We start from the raw sequence: 17,034 nt of genomic DNA on the forward strand, positions 1-17,034 counted from the left end.
TAATGTGCAGCAGCTTCTCCTTGATAGAAGTGACATACAGACATCTTCCATAAAAACAGCTTTTCCACCACATTTCTCAACCCCTTTGATGACCAGCTAATGGCAGTGGGAACAGAATTGTGAGGTCTGGAAGCTCCTAGTCATGAACTGGCACAAGGGTGACAGTTACAAGAAGGTCATCTAGCTCTTGGATGAGACAGGGGAGTGATTCAGCAGCTGTAATTGTGACTGAGCAGCCCTTTTCAGAATCAGTTCTGCTCACCCCACATGGGTGAGCAGAGCCTGTCTAAACATAGCCTGTTTAATACAGTATTCTATATTTCTTCCTGACTGGATAATCACATCCAGTGGGATCACCTTTACTGCAGTTGAAAATACCAGCAAAGACATAATATCATTTTCAGGACCTGGAACATCAAGACCCTCATGGACAACCCTAATAATGAACATCCAGAGTGCCATACAGCAGTTGTGGACCAAGAACTCAGGCAACACAACATAGATGTAGCTGCTAAGCAAGACATGGCATGTGGGAGATGGGCAGCTCAAAGAACATGGAGGTGGCTATACCTTCTTCTGGAAGGATAAACAGGAAGGAGACCACTGGCTTCAGGGAGTTGGTTTTGCCATTAAGAGTGAACTCATAAACCAGGTAAATAAGTGCCATATTGGAATTAGTGCCTCATGACTCCTTGTCTTAAACTGGCAGGGAGTCAATATGCCACTGTCATCAGCGCATGTGCCCTGACTCTTGATGCCACCAATGAAATCAAAGAGGAATTCTACACCAATTTTGACCAAGTCCTTTTTGACATTCTGGAGAGAGACAGACTTCTTGATGATTTCAATAGCAGAGTGAGAAGAGACTGTAACCTCTGGAACAGAACAATCAGCTAGGAAGGAGTAGGAAAGGTCAGCTCCAATGGCATCCTCCTCTTGACCAAATGCACAGAACATGGACTTATCATCACCAACACACTGTTCTACCAGAAAAACAGGCACAAGACATCATGGCAACACCCATAATCTAAGCATTGGTACCTGATTGACATGCCGTTGTCTGTGCCCAGGATTGCAAAGATCTCTGCATCACCCAAGCTATGCTAGGAGCTGATGGTTGCTGGACTGATCATCAATTCATCCACTTGGTTATGTCACTCAAACTGGATCCAAATGATGGCTGCAGCAGAAGCAATGCCAATGGAATATCAAGATTGAAGGACTCAAGGACCCAAGCAAGTGAGACATCTTCCACCAGTGCCTCAGTGAAAAACTGGTGAATTCCAATCAACAAAAATGGGAGAATGTCAACAGCATGGAGGGTGCCTTCAAGCCCACCATCATCAGCACCTGTGAAGAGGCACTTGGATTCTCTACCAGGAAACATCAAGACTGGTTTGATGAGAATGACCAGGAGATCCAAGAGTCGATTGATCACAAATGCAAGGCCTTTTTTACTTGGCAAAACAACACCAACTCCAAGCAAAATAAATTGAATATCCAACAAGCCAAGGCAAAGGTCCAAAGGAGGACCCACAATATGAACAACAAATGGTGGGAAGACAAGGCTAAGGAGATTCAACATCTCACTGACATCCACAATATGTGCAGTTTCTTCAGTCCCACCAAAACCATCTACAAGCACACAGGGACCAACCTCCTTGAGACCTAAGGATGTAGGAGACCTGATCAACGAAAGGGGAGCCATCAATGCCTGCTGGAAGGAGCATTTTAAAGACCTTCTCAGTTGAGACTGCTGTTGATGAGAGCGTCCTCAACTCCATCTCACAGTGCCCAGTCAGAGATGATGTCAGAATCCCTTCAACTTTTGACAAGGCAAGGAAAGCCATCAAATGGATGAAGAATGACAAGGCATCTGGAGCAGATGGAATCCCCATGGAAATCTTCAAGCAGGGGGGAGAGGAGTTCACATCACATCTTCATGCCCTCATCTTAAGGATCTGGAATGATGAGGAAATCCCAGGTGACCTTAGAGAAGCTTTGATCATGATAATCTTCAAGAAAGAAGACAAATCCAACTGTGGAAACTACAGAAGGATCACCTTGCTGCCCACCACAGGAAAGTTCATTGCAAGAACCCTCCTGAACCATCTTCTTCCACTTGCTGAAGAGCTCCTCCTGGAATCTGTGTGGGTTTAGGGCATCTAGAGGCACAACTGATACGATCTCCACACTAACCAGCTGCAGGAGAAATGCTGGCAATAACATAAGCCTCTCCATATGGCCTTCTTTGATCTCTTGAAAGCTTTCAACTCTGTCAGCCAAGAAGTGCCATAAAGAATCCTTCTGAAGTATAGATACTCACCAAAAATTGTCACCATTCTCTGCCTGCTCCATGATGGTATGTGAGCAGTGGTTCTTGGTATTGGATATATCACAGAGCTCTTTGAGGTTAAAATGGAAGTTAAGCAGGACTGTCATCACTCTAACACTCTTCTCAATATTCCTTGCAGCAATGCTATATCTGATCACCAAGCTTTCAGCTGGAGTGGAGCTAAACTACCAAACGGATCATAAGCTATTTAACCTCAGATGACTCCAAGCCAAAACTAAGATGACTCTGACCATAATCATTTAGCTTCAGTATGCTGATGATACTCACTCAGAAGCAGACCTTCACGCAATCATCAAGGTCTTTACCAAGGCATACAAGAAAACAGAACTGATGCTTAACATTCAGAAAACTAAGGTCCTCCACCAACAAGCTCCTAATTAACAGTTCCCAGCTTCACCAATCCAGATCCACAGTGAGACTCTGGAGAACACTATATCCCATACTTCAGAAGACATCTCTTGCAGAAGGCTGACATCTACAGAGAAATCCAACATCGCCTCAAATGTGCAAGTGCAGCCTTTGGATGTGTGAAGAAATGGACGTTCAAAGATCACAACATTAGATTCAAAACCAAGCTCATAGTTTATCCTCACCTTCCTGTACAGAGCTGAGATGTGATCAGCATACAGAAAACATCTAAATTTGTTGGAGAAGTACCAACTGTCAAGTATCTGCTTGTGGAAGTTCCTCTGAATCCAGTGGGAAAACAGATGCACCAATGTTAGCATCCCTCTGCAAGCATGAGTCTTGAGGTGATGATCATCCAACAATAACTTCGTTGGGCTGGCCACGTCATCCAAATGTCCGACTCTAGACTCCAGTCTCCTGAAGCAAATGTTATTCTCCCAGCTCAGCCAAGGCATGTGCTCAAGAGCAGGATAGAGAAAGTGCTTCAGGGACATCCTCAAGGCCAACTTAAAAAAATAAAACATTAACGTCAGCTTGTGGGACACCATCATCCAGGACCGCCCCAAATGGAGGACATCTACCGCAAAGTACTTTGAAACCTCATGACAACAACAGGAGATGGAAAAGCAGGGGTGGAAGAAACAGCATATCATGGTCCAAAGCAAGAGTCCAGCACCATTCACCCCACACAAACACAGGTCCAAGCTGCAGTAGAGCCTATCTATCCCAGCTAGGCCTCCTCAGCCATCTTCAGGCATCTCAACAATCATCCTCCACTGCGAGACTTGGCAATGTGGGATGGCTTGGATAGGGATGATCCTGCCTTAGGCAGGGAGTTGGACTAAATGACCTCTAGAGATCCCTTCCAGCATTCTTTCTCTATGATAGGCTAGAACCTAAGAAGACAGAGGTTTATACTACTACATTTTCTGTTTCCAGCCTTATCCAATAGGTAGATGAACACATGTTTGAAATTTGTCAACTATATCAAGAATAGAGTGATACACCAAAAACATATGCATAGAACAGAGAGCAGCGAGGGTTTCCATGACTCACATTGTATCCCAAGGTCTCTGTGGCATCTAATCTCCCCTGCAGACAGACAGAAAGCTGCAGATTTATCCTCCAGTGAGTGAAGAGTCCCCAGTGATACTCTGGGAGCAAAATTCTTTGAAGAGATATCCTAGGGTAATGGTTAGCTGTGGCATGTGGATGGGGAAGGAGGGAAAGATAAGTTTTGGAGGGAGTTATAAAACAGTGACACCTTAATGCAATCTGAATTTAAACAAAAAAGACTTATTTACATTTTTGTCGCTAAAACATGCTATGGCAACGTCAGTGCCCCAAGAGAGAAGGGTCAGGTCACTTCTTTTGCAACAGCAGCACACCAAAGAGAATTTTTTTTCAGCACTCAGCAATGCTACTAGTCTGCTTTATGCACACTTCCAAGTAAAAATATTATGTCACAACCATAACCAAACTTAACAATCAGAAAAAGGCCTTTCCCTCTTCCTACAATGTAAATAAGATATTTCATCACAAAAATGTTTAGATCCAGTCAGTCTTAGGGTGCAGAATACGAAGTGTTTGTCTCAACCTGCCTGACTTTGCTGAAAACCAATTTTCCTTGAGAAAAGAATGTTATAAACCATGACCATTACAAAAATAATTCCTGTTTTTTGTCAGGAATATACTGATAACTTGGTTCTACAGTATTTTAAATACAATATAGCATATGGGTTCTAAGTCCTGTACATTGCTAAAAAATCTGTAGTTGGCGTCTGTTGTTATTTTATCCAGCAGTGAAAAACCATGACTCTGAAAAGAACTGCTTCATACAGAACACATAACCACAAGATCTCTGATCTCAGTTCCTAGAACCTAGCTATGAGTCTGACTCAGAAGGCACTAATGTTTGCAGGCTAAAGGAGGAACACAATGCTCTGTGGATATGATGGATGCTTAAAAAGTAATATTGCTCATAGTAAATGACAGTTCTACTTAGTGGCCATGTCTTCACATGCGCATTTACTGTGCAGTAACTGAAATTACTGCACAGTACAAGTACACGTTTACACATGCACACCTGTACTGCACAGTAAATATGGTGACTTATGCTGACTTGATACGTGTAGATGCCATACTTCACAGTAACATAGTGCATGTGGACTGACTGGGGACTAACTTTAGTCCTAAGTCAAACCACACACAGCGTTAATGCGCTTTAATGCCTGCATGTGTAGATAGATGCTGACCTATTCCCACTTACTGTGCAGTTATTTACTGCACAGTAAACTTAAGCCAGTGTAAATGCATATGTAGACACACCCATTATTCATCACTTGAACTAATTATCAGTCAGACAATATTACATAGATCATGGTTTAACTATTACATTTCCATTTATACAGTTAAAGCATTTGATGTCATTATCATGTTAACTAGTAAGGGTGATGTCATATTATATAATCTAATGTATTTTGAGTTTATATTTAAGTGTTGGGCCTTGTGGTTTTTCACTAAAAGATCCAGTACTGGACCTTCTAAAGTCTTGTCTATAAAGTTACCCTTTATTATTACTGGGTGTCAGCAGGTGCATCTGGAGGTCCTAAAAAGAGTTTAAAAGAAGTATAAGAAAAGGCAAACTACATTCAGCACTAATTCATATGCACTCCCTGTCATATTGCCCATCTGATTGATCAGACAAGGTATAAGGGGATTGCAGTGCAGCATATTTATTCAGATTCTGAATTTGGCTCAACTGGGGAAACCATATTCTAAGCAGCGAGAAGTGAAGTGGAGTAAGTAAGTGTGTATGACTCAGTACTTATGTGGACACATCTGCATGTGATGCTTTAATGCTCATTAGCCTAAGTTAATATGCTTTAAAGGTGTACATCTACACATGCATGCCCTTAATACACATTAAAAATGGTGAATTTAGGCTATTCACACCTAAATTTGATACCTGCAAATACAGGTATCAAATTTAGGCACAAATAGTTAAAGTGCATTAATACACATGTAGACACATTAAAGTGCATAAACACTATATATGTGGACTAACTGAGGACTAACGTTAGTCCCCAGTCAGTCCACACACTGTGTTAATGTGCTTTAATGCCTGCACATGTAGGTGCCTGCCTAAACCCACTTAATGTGCATTAAGATAATGCGCATTAAATTTAGGCGTGTTTAAATGCATCTGTAGACACGCCCAGTGTATATGACTCCTATGAAACTTTGCCAGTTTACACCAGCTAAGGAAACTGCCCAGTACCCCTGATTCCTGCTAACTTTTCCATAAGGGTAATTTTATTTTCATAAGGAGAAACTCATTAATGGGATTAGTCAGATGCATAAGGACCCAGAGAATTGGGCCTTTTTGTTAATTTCTTACCTTAACAGATGTTTGTATTTTTAAGAAAAAAGTGTTATTTTAATGTAATTACTGGTTTATTTTATTTCCAGAAACAAACTGGTGTTCCAGGGGACAGAGGCAAAATGCCCAAATGGATTAAGAATGAAAACCGCTCATTGCAGAACTGTACAGACCAAGAGGCTTGGCCCTCTTTTTCTGGTGATGGTTTTAGGGTTGTCAGGAAATTCCTTAGGCCTAGATTATCCTCTCTTACAATAAAACCTGCAAGAAGTCTACAGGAGGACATCTCTCATGATTGTTCCCTGGTGGAGTTGCTCCTTTCTCATTAGGAGGAGTGGGCAGTTCACTTAGAAAATCAGCTGTGGGTCTGCTCCCAAACAGGTGTCATCCTCAAGAAGTGTGCCTCTGTTCTAACTCTGACCCTACCTCCCAGTTCCTAGCAGTGCAGTTCTACTGGATCCCAGTCCAATTTATGGTGGGCCACAAGATCCACAGATGTGGGAGGGGCTTCATGAAGAACAGAATACATCTTTTTTTTTTTTTTTGTTAAGTTCTGTAGGGTTGGGACAGAAGGAAAAAGTAATGTGTGTGTTCCACTGGTCACCTTGGCTCTGCCTTTTCCCCATGAGCAGAAGAGTCTCTGTGTGTGAAGAAGAGTATACCTTATCTAATTGTATGAAACTTTCAGTCCTTCAGGCTTTAGTTGTGTTATCAGCTCTGCCAGGAAATATCCCAGCACAACTGATCCGACTGATCAGCAAAAACATAAGTTTGCATTGTCCTACTGGGTCGGGTCTCTGCCACTCTTGGGGCTTCAGTGACCTGATCCTGTGGGACAATGCCCCAAGTGCTGCACCTGACCCAGGGCACAGCAGCTTGAAATCACACCCCAGGAATCCCTTGTAGGGGATTCCCAAGGACTACATGTAATGTTGCATTGTCACAAGTTGGAGCAGGTATCTGAAAGAGGAATTCTCAGGGCACATATTAGTTACCATGGAGTGGGGAAATCTCATGGGTACTTCCAGCTTCATGATTTCAGACTGTGACCTTGAAACCCTGAGAATGCCTGCAGACATGTGCCTTCAGTTTGAGTAAAGTAGTGTGATATGCAAGCTGAAGGAATACCCTGCAGGGCAATGGTTTTCAAACATTTTGAGCTGAGCCCCCACTTCAAATTACAATTTTGTTTGTGCTCCCCCCTTCACACACCCCCTCCCCACCGCCCCAGAGCAGCAGCACAGCCAGGCATAGGGTGTCTCTCATCCTAGCAGCTGTGATTCAGCTTGGCTTGGTGGGGTAGGCTCCACTCACCGCAGCTCTGGCACCTCCTGCCTTGTCCCCACTGTAGCTCTAGGCTGTGCACCTGCCATGCCAGGATCTCAGAGGTGCAGCAGCCCACTGGCAGAGCCTGCCTGGGGCTCCCTGCCCCACATCCCTCCACAAGGCTGTAGTGCCACCAGCTTCTTGCAAGCTTGTCTGTGCCCCCCTGCACTGTTCCCCCAGTTCAACATTCCTTCATGCCCTCCCCAGGGGGGTGCACCCCACAGTTTGAAAACTGCTGCTGTAGGTGAATTCCCAGGCCACACAGGATTGGGCCTCTGAAACCTCAGGAGCACCTGTCCAAGAAGACCAGAGCTCTTGTCTGCCTGTGCTCCCCTGCCATAAAGCAAGCAAGGGGAAAGTAATATGGGTGATGTTGTGGTGGGCATCTGCTATAGACCAACAGACAAGGAGAATGAAGTGTATGAGGCTTTCTTCAAACAGCTAGCACAAGTTTCCCCATCACAGGTCCTGGTTCTCATGGGGGATTTCAATCACCCTGATACATTGGCGACACGTACGATCAGCTGTGCACCCTCTGGAAGCACCAGCTGTGAAATCAGAAGTGCATTTCTGGTTTCACTGCTGGCTCAGTGATTGGCCACTGGGGAGCCCCCCCCCGCCCCCCCCCCCCCCCTCCTCTGTCAACAATCTGGTGTGTCCCCCACCCCCACCTCAGGAGGCACCAGTTGCCTATGCCCTGATATCTGCTGGGAGAGCAATACAGCAGTGCACAGGAAATCCAGGAACTTTTGGAGAGTGTTAGGGACAGCTTCCTGGTGTAAGTGTTGGAGAGGCCAACTAGGAGCCATGTTCTTTTTCATCTGCTGCTTACAAACAAGGAAGAATTGATTGAGAACATAGTAGTGGATGGGAATTTGGGCAGCAGCAACCACAAGAAGACTCGTTTCAGGATCCTGAGGAAAGGAAGGAAGGAGAGCATCAGAGTAAGTACCTTGGACTTCAGAAAAGCAGATTTTGACTCACTTGGACCTGATGGCCAGGATTCCCTGGGAGGCAAGTCTGAGGGAGAATGGAGACCAGGTTGTATTTTAAAGAAACCTTACTGAGGGCACAGGAACAAACCATCCAAATGTGCAAAAAGACTACAAGTATGGCAAAATACCTGGAAAAATCCTGGAAAAAATTATCAAAGAATCTATCACTGATAGGCTAACAGAAGACAGTATCCTAAATGACAGCCAACATGGTTTTGTTGTGGGCAGGTCATGCCTGACCAACCTCATCTTCTCCTATGATCATGTAACTTGTCATCTGGATAAGGGAGATGAGGTTGACGTCATATATACTTGGAGTTCAGAAAGGCCTTTGACTTGGTCTCCCACAATGTCCTCATGGTAAAATCGACAAGTTGAGGCCACAACAACTAAATGGTCCAGTGGCTAGGAAACTGGTTCCAAGGTCAAACCCAGAGAGTGTTAATAAATGGACCTGAGTCGACATGGTGAAAGGTGACCAGTGTTGTCCCTCAAGGCTCAGTACTCAGACCAGTGCTTTTCAACATTTTCATCAATGATTTGGACATGGGTGTGGAAAGTATACTGGCAAAGTTCATGGATGACAGCAAGTTATGGGTAAGTGCAGTCACACTGGAAGACAAGTTGAGGATACAGGCTGACCTGGACAGGATTGTAAAGTGGGTGGGTCTAAACCTGATGATGTTTAACACAATGACCTGGAAGTGGGGATGGAGTGCACCCTCAGCAAGACTTCAGATGACACTAACCTGGGGGGAGTAATATATACACTGGAGAATAGGGCTAGGATTCAGAGAGACCTAGACAAATAGGAGGATTGGACCAAAAGAAATCTCATGAGGTTTAATATGGTCTAATGCAAAGTCCTCCACTTAGGATGGGACAATCCTATGCACCAGTACAGGCTGAGAACTGACTGGCTAAGCAGCAGCTCTGCAGAAAAGGACCCAAGGGTTACAGTGGATAATAAACTGACTATGAGCCAACAGTGTGCCCTTAGTTGTGAAGCAAACTAATGGCATGCTGGGATGAATTAGTATGAATTAGGGCTGTGCAAGACTTCAGACTGTGTTTCGGATCCAGAGAAGCTTCAGATGCTTCAGCATCCAAAACAGCATGTCCAGATCAAAGCACTGGCTTAGTTAGGCTTTCTGAAGTGGTTTGGAGCTTCCGAAGCACTTTGGAAAAGCTTTGGAGCTGCTTCGGAGATCCAGTGAGAGGGTAGAATGGGCAATCAGTGAAATAGCTATAACTTTGTTGTTTTTTGTCTGATTTGGATTAAATTTGCAGGGATGGTAGCCCCTGCTGAGAGCACCTACCAGGTTTCAAGAAGATCGGTGCAGGGGTTTGGGGGAAACTACCCCAAATTCTTGAAAGAAAACTCATGTCATGCCTATGTGTTACAACACAGGGGGTAGAAAATTGCAGGGATGGTGGCCTCTGCTGAGGCCACAAAGCCTACCAAGTTACAAGGTGATAGGTGTAAGGGTTTGGGGGGAAATGTACCCCAAATTCTTGAAAGCAAAAATCATGTTACGTCTGTGTATTACAGCACATGGGGGTGAAAACTGCAGGGGTGGTAGCCCCTGGTGAGGCCACAAAGCCTGCCAAGTTTCAAGAAAATTGGTGTAGGGGCTTGGGGGGAACTGCACCTCAAGTTGCTGACAGGCAAAACTCATGACATAGATGACCCTGCGTGTGTTAAGGCACAGCGGGCTGAAAGCTGCAGGGATAGTAGCCCCTGCTGTGGCCACGAAGCCTGCCAGCTGTCAAGGAGATAGGTGCAGGGGTTCTGGATTCCAGGGCCCTGCACCTCTTGCTGCTGGCAGGCTAAACTCGTGACATGGGTGCTTGTGCAACTGTGTCTGTCTTGGTGGAGTGGGGCAGAGGGGCAGGGAACTACTGCAGGCCTGGCTGCTAAGCTACTGTGTTACCAGTTACCAATCAATCATGATTCACTCAGGGACCAGCTCAATACACAGTTGCTAGCTAATGTAACCAGTTAGTTACCAACAATTAACACCTACAAAACCACAGACTGAGAGGAAAGAATCAATACAGACAATCATCTGCCCCAAGACAGACACAGAGGCTACCATCCTTGCAGGTTTCATCCAAATCAGACAAAAAACAACAAAGTTATAGATATTTCATTGATTCCCCATTATATCCTATGTCTGAATCTCCAAGGCGGCTCCAAAGCTTTGGAGCTGCTTTGGCTGAATCAAAGCAGGAACCCAGTCCAGAGCTCCAGATCAGATCCCTGGCATCCAAAGCATCTGGATCTGAAGTCAGATCGAATAGCTGCCTACTCGCACAGGCCTAGTAGGAATGTTGCCAGCAGATCAAGGGAAGCGATTTCATTATTCTCCTCTATTTGGTACCGGTGAGGTCATATCTGAAGTACTGTGTCCAGTTTTGCCCCCAACCCACCACTAGGGAAAGGATGTAGACACATTGGAAAGAGTCTAACAGATGGCAACAAAAATGGTTAGGGGGCTGGGGCACATCACTTCTCAGGAGAGGCTGAGGAAACTGATCTTATTTAGTCTGGAGAAGAGATGAATCAGGTGGGATTTAATGGCAGCCTGAAGGGTGGTTCCAAAGAAGATGGAGCTAGACTTGACTCAGTGGTGGCAGATGAAAGAACTAGGGGCAATGGTCTCAAGTTGCAGCAAGGGAAGTTGAGGCTAGATATTCGGAAAACTTTCTCATAAGAAGGATAGTAAGCACTGGAACAGGTTACCCAGAGAAACTGTGGAAACTCCATCCTTGAAGGTTTTTAAGACCCAGCTAGACAAAGCCTTGGCTGGGATCTGCTTTGAGCAGAGGGTTGATGACCTCCTGAGGTCCCTTCCAACCTTAATTTTCTATGATTCTATGAAATAGACTTCTGCTGCAAAAAGCAACACAATTTTTTACCAGCTATTTTCATGGCCATAATTTTCAGCATGGATAACTGTTTGCTTGGGCGTTGTACCACCGTAACATTTTTTATGGTGGCATAAAGATGATGTTTGTTTGCAACCTCAGACTCCATCCCATTCATCTTCCACTATTCAGGAAATGCTACTAAAGGACATGTAATACCAACAAATTGCAATTGCCCAAATGGGGAGGTAGGTTTTCTAGTTTGTTTTTGTCACTTGATACCTAAGGCCATGGCTCTCAATCTTGTTAGATTCAAGGTACTACACAGAAAATACCAGCTTGTAGCTTTCACTAATTTTTTGACTATAGAAAAATAATAGAGTACTTCCTCTATTGCAAAAAAAACTCAGAAAGACCACACCAGGTCAGAATGACTTCAACAGTATTGGTTTCTTATTTGAAATCTCTGGTTTTATCTTGTGAATCATGTATGGGTGTTTGCATGCCTAACAGTACTAGTATTTCATGGGATCCTGCAACATCCTTAAAACTATCTCACAGCATCCCAGGGTTCCATGGCATCCTGGTTGAGAATCACTGATCTAAAGATTCATTCTCAGTAAATCATGATCCAAGTAAGTGGAGTTCTCATTCCTTCATTTTCCATCCCTCCTGAAAGAAACCATTTATTTAGAGTAAAGCAATGGCTAAAGAATGAGAATGTTAATGGGCAATGACAAATTTTTACTGAAAGTTTGTCCCATTCAAGTTGGAGGTGATACATTAATAGGTTTGTCATTATGTACATTACATAAATTATCCACTTACTAGTAAATACATTTACAAATGCACTATAGAATATCCCACTGTAATCTGTATGTACAATCATTTAACTTTGCTGTATAAACCCAAGCTCTAATGAGGAGAAGCCTCTAAACCACGAGATGATAATATATGTGGCCCTGAGCTACACAATAAAGGAACCACATGGCTTTCTGTAGCTTCTGATTTTAAAGGTTATGGAAGGTCAGTTTAAAACAGAGAACAAACTAGCCATCTGTTTCCAGTTAGGCCAAGCAGTCTTGGGATATAATTAGTAGAAACACCATGTTTACTTCACTACTAGATACTTTGACCTCTGTTGTTTTAAAGTGATTAGCAATCAGCGTTTCCACTTCAAAAGATTCCAGTAGGACCATTGAAAGAGACTGTATGATGTACACACAAATTTTAGTTTGGTGTAAAGCAAGCAACAATAAAGGTTTTAAAACACATGGTGGAGGGTATTCAATAAAGAACTACTTTGCTGAATTCCAAATCCATGAGACAATCTGGTAAGCATTCTTTTGTCCACTGTTCCCAGAGTCATAATCTGTAAAGCGGAGGGAAAAGATCTTTTAGCATACCTTTCTTCATAGACAGGAAACACATTCAATGAATTACCAAACTGAAATGTAATTGTTTTTTAAGCTTATAAGAGTACAACAGTGTATGGTGGCAGTGCAGTCAAGGAATTTATCAAAGGGTGAGAGTTCAGGTTTTGCTCTGAACTTGTGTAACTGTGTCCAGCTGACAGCTGGAACTAGGTATCTGGCTGTTCAGACTGGAGGGTCAAAGGCAAACAGACAGAATACTAATTACAGCCCTCCCTTGCATGAAACTGGTCATAAAAACTGGCATATCTCAATCTTGTTAGCCCAGCTTTGCCTGTAGAAATCAAGCATGGAAACAAAGAGTCCGTACTGCCAGCTCTTAGTGCAGCTATGGGTTTTATTCAGCTGTCAGACATATCCCCACAACCACTTTTCAAAATTTGCATAACATTTTGTGACTGCTGGAGAGTATTAAAGAAATGCAAAGTATTATCATTTTAAATCACATTTTTTTATTACTTCTTGGAAATACAGCTGCAAATGCTGTTTCCTACATGTAAATCAGGTGATTATCAAACCCCCAGTGGCTGAGATACTAGACAAATCTGATACTATTATGTTAGTAACAGTTGACTAAAAAATATCTAAGCCTCTAATTATTAATATGGTGTGTGCATGCAATGGATGGTATCGGTACAAAGTGGCGTTTTCATTATGAACAGGAAAGTCAGAAAGCAAAATTCTACTGTTACATTGACATAACTGTGGTAGACAAGGTTCTTGGGGAAATCTGGTATCTTTTATTTTACATAGATTTTCATAGACATCAGGGCTGGAAGGGACCTCGGGAGATCATCGAGTCCAGCCCCCTGCCCAAAGGGCAGGAAGTCAGCTGGGGTCATAGGATCCCAGCAAGATAAGCATCCAATTTACTCTTGAAGGTGTTCAATGTAGGTGCTTGAACCACCTCCGCTGGCAGACTGTTCCAGACCTTGGGGGCTCAGACAGTAAAGAAATTCTTCCTTATGTCCAGCCTGAAACGGTCTTGCAGGAGTTTGTGACCGTTCGACCTCGTCATCCCTTGGGGCGCTCTGGTGAACAGACGTTCCCCCAGATCCTGGTGGTCACCCCTGATAAACTTATAGGTGGCCATCAGATCACCCCTGAGCCTGCGCTTTTCCAGGCTAAAGAGTCCCATGGCTCTCAGCCTGTCATCGTAAGATCTGTTTTCCTGACCTCTGATCATGCGCGTGGCTCTCCTCTGGACTCTCTCAAGCTGCTCCACATCCTTTTTGAATTGTAGAGCCCAAAACTGGACGCAGTACTCCAGCTGCGGCCTCACCAAGGCTGAGTACAAGGGGAGAATGACGTCCCGGGATTTGCTTGAGAAGCATCTATGGATGCAAGCCAGAGTTTTGGTCGCTTTATTAGCCGCAGCATCACATTGGAGGCTCATGTTCATCTTGTGGTCAATGATGACCCCCAAGTCTCTTTCTTCTGTAGTGCTAACCAACGTAGCACTGCCGAGCCTATAAGGGTGCTGCAGGTTTTTCCTCCCAAGGTGGAGAACCTTGCATTTATCTGTGTTAAACACCATGAGGTTCTTGTCTGCCCATTTGCTGAGCTTGTCCAGGTCAGCCTGGATCACCCGCCTATCTTCTGGTGTGGATGCTTTGCCCCAAAGTTTGGTGTCATTGGCGAACTTGGCCAGTCCGTTTCTGACTCCAATGTCCACATCATTAATGAAGATGTTGAACAGGATGGGTCCCAGAACAGAGCCTTGAGGGACCCCACTGGTCACAGGGCACCACAATGAGTGACTGCCATTGATTACAACCCTTTGGGTCTGACCACGGAGCCAGTTTCCCAGCCAGCGGATCGTGGTGGAGCCAAGGCCACAACCGGCCAGTTTGGCCAAGAGGTGATCATGGGATACCAGATCAAAGGCTTTTTTGAAGTCAAGATATATGACATCAATCTCTTCTCCCTTGTCCAGGTGATAGGTCACCTGGTCATAGAAGGAAATGAGATTGGTCAAACAAGACCTACCCACAACAAACCTGTGCTGGCTATCCCTTAGGATGTTAGCCTGGGCCAGTCCATCAAGGATGGCCTCCTTAATAAACTTTTCTAAGATCTTCCCCAGGATAGAAGTCAGGCTAATGGGCCTGTAGTTAGCTGGATCCACTCTTCTCCCTTTCTTGAAGATCGGCACCACATTGGCCTTCTTCCAGTCTTCGGGCACTACACCAGAGCGCCAGGAGTTTTCAAAGATCCGTGCCAGGGGCTGGGCTATGATGCTCGCCAGCTCCTTGAGTACCCTGGGGTGCAGATTGTCACAGCCGGCTGACTTGAAGGTGTCCAGCTTCTCAAGGTGTTCCTTCACGAGGTCAGCATTTATGGAGGGTAGGGGATCCCCATCACCCGGATCTCCCTGTCCCATAGCAGGCATGGGCGTCCCACGGGACTGATGAAAGACTGACGCAAAGTACCTATTTAATAGGTTGGCGTTTTCCTGGGCGTCAGTTGTCAGTTGCCCCATCTGGTTTAGCAGGGGTCCAACATTGCCCTTGCTTTTCTTCCAGCTCCCCGCATATCTGAAAAAGGACTTTTTGTTGTCCTTGATGCTTGAAGCTAGTTGGAGTTCAGTTGCAGCCTTGGCTTTCCTGGTTTGCTCCCTGCAGGACCGGACCAGCGCAGAATAATCCTCCTTGGAGGTGAATCCCATCCTCCATCCTTTGTAGGCTTTCCTTTTTAGCCGCAGGAGGTCCGCTAGGTCCCTAGAGAGCCAGGAGGGCTGCTGTGCCTTCTTGCTGCCTTTCCTCCGTGTTGGAATAGATTTAGCTTGTGCATTGAGGATCGCTTCCTTGAGAAGCAACCACTCTTCTTGAACTCCCATCTCCCTGGGGTCACAGTCCCTGAGGATTATTAGACCAACTGAAATAGTTGGAAAAATTATTTTCAAACTTTCAGGTACAAATGCCCTTCTTCAGGCAGGGGGAGCATCTACAGTTGTTTTGTACTCTTCCTGGATGAGATAAAAGCTAGTATGCAAAAATGCAGGTTAGTGAAAGTCAGAGAGGGCGAGAGACAATGGGTGAGAAACAGGTGGGAGGCAGGGGGGAAAGGAAATGGTGACCTGGAGATAGAATGTAGCTGGTAAATTGTAGAAAGGTTACCTGGGGTATCAGATGGTAGGCAGGTGCCTTAAATCCAATGTCTATATTTAGTCCATGATTTTTTATATCCAGTAGGTTGATTAAGTGAAGTTAGTAGGCTCATCTGCGAAAGGTGTTTTGTACATTCTATTTTCAGGTCACCATTTCCTTTCCCCGCCCCCACCTGTCTCTCACCCCCTTTGACCCTCACTGCCACACATTTGCACTTTCATTGACCTGAATTCTTGTATACAGGTTTCTCTTGCTTTATGTGGGTTCTGTATGTGCAAATTGATGACCCTTTTTATATGAAAAATTCATTATATGAGAGGTAAATTCACTTTTATGCAACTGATGTGGTAGAAGCCCGCAGTCAGCTGGTTTGTGTGGTGTATTGTGGGAGTGGTGCGCACCAAAATATAGTCTCCTGTGTAGATCTATGCTCCTCGTTCATTTTCTGTAACATATGTTTCTGTAGTTGCCATCCCCATTATGGTAAGTTTCACCACCACCCTGTGCTTGTGTGTACTGTCTGCTGTTGGTGAGTACCAAAACTCTCTTGTAAAAATGGTAGAAATAGGTCTGGGGGTCAGTATAGTTGAGGTCTTGGAAAGTATCCCTATTTGTTACACTGTAAAGTGGGTTCCCTTTATGCAAATTCAAGTTACGCACCATTTTCCAGGAAAGCATGTACAGCATAAAGCAAGGAAAACTTGTACTGGCTTTTATCTCATCCAGGAAGAGCACAAAATATCTGCAGATGCTCCCTCTGCCCGAAGAAGGGTGTTTATAGCTGAAAGCTTGCAAAGAAGAATTTTTCCAACTGTTCTGGTTGGTCTAATAAAAGATATTAGATTTACCCTAAGATCCTTGTCTGCCTATGTCCTTAGACCAACATGGATGCAATCAACACCCATTGCCACAACAGTGGAAATATTCCAGTATAAATTATTCCAGTATAAACAAGAATATGGTCTTTTTCACAGTGTTGGGGTTTTCTGGGAGGAGAGAAATGCATTTTTGCATTATATTATTTTAAAACTAAGACATTTTCCAAAAAAATCTAGACATTGTTCCTGTTTATTGAAATGGGTCAGTAAGAGGGGCACTACCCCAGAAAGGCAAGGTCCTGGGTTCTGACTCCTGTTTCTACTCCCAGTGTGGC

Source organism: Crocodylus siamensis, chromosome 4 (genome assembly GCF_052110815.1).
Source record: "Crocodylus siamensis isolate JL-2025a chromosome 4, ASM5211081v1, whole genome shotgun sequence".
NCBI lineage: Eukaryota > Metazoa > Chordata > Crocodylia > Crocodylidae > Crocodylus > Crocodylus siamensis.